Genomic DNA, 4,809 nt, shown 5'->3' on the forward strand with positions numbered 1-4,809 from the left:
AAAAAGTAGTTTACAAATCTCTGGAATTCCGGTAGTGAGAAACCCCGTAACTTATCGATATTTATTTCGCACAAAATGCGGGAAGAGTTGAGAGTTGGCACTTGAAAAGCCTTTACTTCGGCCCGTTGCAAACACTTTTGCGGCCCTCACGAGTGTGATTCATCTGGAATATGGCTCATCTACTACAAGCGCATGTTTGAAACCTGTTGCTGACGTGCCAAGTTTCTTCATCTCACTCCTTTTTCAAGATTCAGTCTATAAATCGACTTATTTTTAAGCGAAAACTCATGTTTGCTAGTTAAATGAAGGACAGAAGCAAAGCGTCGTGTCGGTTAGCATCAGTTGAATACCGCTGATATCTGTTTAGGCAGCAAAAATTTTTTTTGTCTTTGTTCGGTAGCAAATCGTGTACAGTTCAAGTTACAAGATTGTCTTCGGATTCATTAGTTGTAGACTCATCTTTTGCGGCGACAAAATACAATCATCTTTAAAAAATCGGAACTCATTAAATCTGTTATTACTTAATTGTTCTTATATTGGTATGAAATATAAATCTTAAAAATGAGTTGTCATCTTGGAATTCTAAACTATATGGGGTATGGGATAGAAATCTAAAAAATGAATTGTCACATTAGACTTCTAAAATATATGGGATATGAGATAGAAATCTAAAAAAAATGAGTTGTCACCTTGGAATTCTAAAAAAAGGCATTTCATCTGTAGGTAAACTGAATATTATTAAATTCACGGAAAATCTTTCAATAAACGACATCCTTTTTTCATTTCAGTTTGTCAATTAAAGTAATTAATTCTATCAACAGAAAAAAACTCTTAAAAAAGTGCGGCTTTCAAAACACTATGCAAAAACTCAGGAATCATCATCTTTGAACACTTAAAAGTGACCAGGTCAAAAGAAAAGAAAAATGAATGAATGATTAATCCGTTTCTTGTTGCTATAAAATATCATCTCTGTAACGTGACAGATCATGTGAATCAACATATCTTCAATATAAAATAAATGTTATATATATATATATATATATATATATATATATATATATATATATATATATATATATATATATATATATATATATATATATATATTCCCTTTCGGCATCTTCAGAAGTTCAATGACATAGGTGTACCAGTTTGTTTAAAATGATGAGTCCTTAATCAATTGATGCTACCCATTGAACTGGTTCGTTTTCTCTACTATTTAATTAGAAAACGCTTTTTATTTGGAAATGTTACGTTATTTTTATTTTAATGATAATCCAAAGAACACTTGAGATATTTGTGCATTTTGGTTAATTTTTATATTAAATCATAACAATTATGAATGACAATTATCGATTAAAAAATGTAAAAATATAATAAATCGATGCTCATAGAGTAAGGAGATGCAAGTTAAGGGGTTAATAATGATATTATTAAGCTTCAGTATGAAAACATTTTTTAAACACCGATTGATTATCTTTCAACACTTCAGCGAAAATACGTGTATATTGATTGCGGGAACCGAAAAAAAAGTAAAGGAGTTCTCAAATGCTTTACATTTTTTAAAAATCATATATACTCTGGTAGGATAACATATTATTCGATATTGTACGATATTATGCGATGTTGCAAATGTAGCTAGATATCATAATATGTTGTCCAGCATTTGCGTGCTATTGTGATTTTATAGTACTGAGGTACCTAAAAGCTGAGGAATCGAAAGGCTCACTGGAAGCGTTCAGGTTTAAATAATAATATATGATACTGTATGAAAATAATGTAATAATAATGATGAACATATTATATAAATAAATGTTTAATGAGATTTTTCTATTCTGTGCGGTATTAAAACGAAACAAAGATGGGTTTTAAAGCTTCACGAATGTTATTTTGGCATATATAAAGTAATTTTTAGTTCTGTCCAAACAATAAAGACAGCACATGAGTCGTCATTCCGTTTCCAAATTTTAACAGTACAGTAGTGGAAGGCGTTTGATCCAGATAGTAGTTGAAATCCATGAAAAAACGCGCAATTGGGTTTACTCGACATTCTGAAAAAACATAAAAAATAATTTTTTATCAAGCGCAAATTACTATTTTTTATTCATCTATTTTCACTTTTGTTAAAGTTAAAAAGAAAAACTTTAAAAAAAGTCTAATATTCTTCAGGTATGTGGTTAATTTGTGTGATCAAAATGAGAGCATACATTTAAATTAAAAAAATCTGTATAATCCATTGATATTTTTAAAAATATTATTCCATACGCACAAAAGGACAGTATTTTAATTGTAGAAAGATGTTAAAAATAAAAGAAATGTGACTATATCGTTTTTTGTTGAAGAAATGTAAACGATATTTTACAGCTGCAAATTTCGATCGAAGTATGCTCCTGAATGACCAACCTTTGTACTGTGAACTATAAACTTTCAAAATAGATGCCACGACTTCTCGCTTCATAGCGAACCCACCCATCACAGGATAATGCGACGTTTCATAAAACAGGACGCATTTATCAGTCCAACAAAGTCCTGAATCCGCATATTTATATATCATTTTTCGTACTCCAATGCCTCAACCCCCCCCCACCTTAATAAATAATATAAATCATATTCAAACCCCAATTCCACTCACGATCCGTCTTCTGTTTGGGCCTAGAAGCGTGGAAGCTCAGATAAGAGGAGCTAACTCAGGTATCGTTCTCGTCGTTCGATCACGGTTTAAAAGTGCGAGGTCCGTTGCTGAAATACCCTCGTTTTACTGGTTAAAACGAAGCAATAACCCACCATTCCTAAGATCTAGGATACTTGGGACCTCAGAAGACTGAAGCATCCGAGTTCGTCTCTCAAAGATAAGAGAAATTTATTTTCTGCCACGAAAACACATGGCAGCTTGTAATCTTAAATGATTGATTTACAAAAGAGGACTCTGATTTGTCAAAGATTTCAGGGGAATTTGGGGAAGGAAATGGATTCGGCTCTCCCTTCCCACGATGGGAACCCACTCTAACAAATAAAACACACTCTTCCACTATTCTATTAATAAGATGGAATGGATGAAAATTTTATAGAGATATTCGGGTGATCGCCGGACATTTCAGGTACTACAATATTGAAAGCGCTAATGTAACTAAAGGAATATTTTATCCATAAAGTATTGGATATGTATAAACGAAATCAAATAAAACTCAATATCTGCTGCATATCCAGAGAGTAAAATATAATCTACGCTGAATTAACCGTGGTAAAATTTTCTTTGCTGATTTGTATAATTTATTACAGTATAATTGTGTAATTCAGTATAAAAATACTAAAATTTAAGACACTAGAGAGTTATGAATTGAATCATGCATAAGGAAACATCCATTCTCTGAGAAATCATACATGTGTACAAAATTATGTTACAAAATCATCATAAAAAGTAAAAATATACAGCTTCACGAAGTACATATTCATCTCCATATACTAACAACAAGTAAAGAAACCTAGATGATACTATGATTGTATTCTCAAATCATAAAATTAAAATAGTTCTTATTTGTTTTAAAAGTAAAAAATTAAGCAAGTGAAAATCTTGTATTTTGTGGATATTTAATCTTATAATTAGAGAAAAAAATCTAAATATACTCTAACGTGAAAATGATAATAAGTGAAATTAAAGTTTTTTATCATTCATAATTTTTTGCACTCGGCATTCATAATTTTTTAGTTTATATAACAAAATGGATATTCTGAAAGTTTTTAAAATCGACATCGGTAAATATTAGAGATATGCCTTAGCAGTGCTCATAACATTCATACATAAAATAATGGCTAAACGTGAACACAAACTGATTTAGAAATAAATCCTACGAAAAAATTATATATGTTCATTAACTTTCATCCCCAATATGTTATTGTATCAAAATTCAGTATCCTACCCTTGAATCTGTTTGTTTATAAGGTCATAATTTTTTGTTTCCTTTTCTTCTCGGAGGATTGGGGGTAATTTTTGTTTGAATAAAGATGAATCTCTTTAATAAAGCTCTTAATAAAAGAATCATTTAAAAAAATATTTAATTTTCTCGTATACGAAGTACAAAAGAAGTATAATCGTCAAAAAATTCGAACTCGAGATTTTTACGCATCTCCACGTTTCACACCTCCCTAGGTTAGAAAAATATCTATCTGTCTGTATATATATATCTATCTGTCAGTCAGTCTATCTGTGCGCTTGTAAAAACAATAACTCAAAAACACTTTGAGCTAAACTGATGAAATACTGTATACGGATTAGTGTCCAAATTTGTATTTTCTGGTAAATTTTCAGCAAAATCCATTTATATAAAATCTATCTGTCTGGCTGCTCGATTACAAGTGAACTTGATAACTCCAAAATGCAAAGAGCTAGATAGATAAGATTTGGTGCACAGTTTAATGATCTAAAATATACATTCTCTTCAAATTTTGAGCCAAGCGGTTTACCATTTTTTTTTTTTTTTTTGTCTGCACTTTCGCTTGCATGTCAGCACAATAACTCATTAATAGAATGTCTCAAATCAATGAAATTCAGTATGGCTACGGCTGTAGTTTTGTGTCAAATTTTGGTTTTATCGGTTGTCTAAAGGATGTTCAAAATACATATTCGCATGGTAGATTCAGTAAAAATGTTATATTCACACCATAGATCTATATTTCGTAACTATTCTTCGTTAATACCATGCAAAGCATTCACGGCCTTATTCAAGGTCAATAATTTTTTGAGGGGGATAAGACTAATTGGAGAGTCTGCGAGATAATTTCGAGGAGACATATTTCCTTCCTGGCATATTT

Source organism: Argiope bruennichi, chromosome X2 (genome assembly GCF_947563725.1).
Source record: "Argiope bruennichi chromosome X2, qqArgBrue1.1, whole genome shotgun sequence".
NCBI lineage: Eukaryota > Metazoa > Arthropoda > Arachnida > Araneae > Araneidae > Argiope > Argiope bruennichi.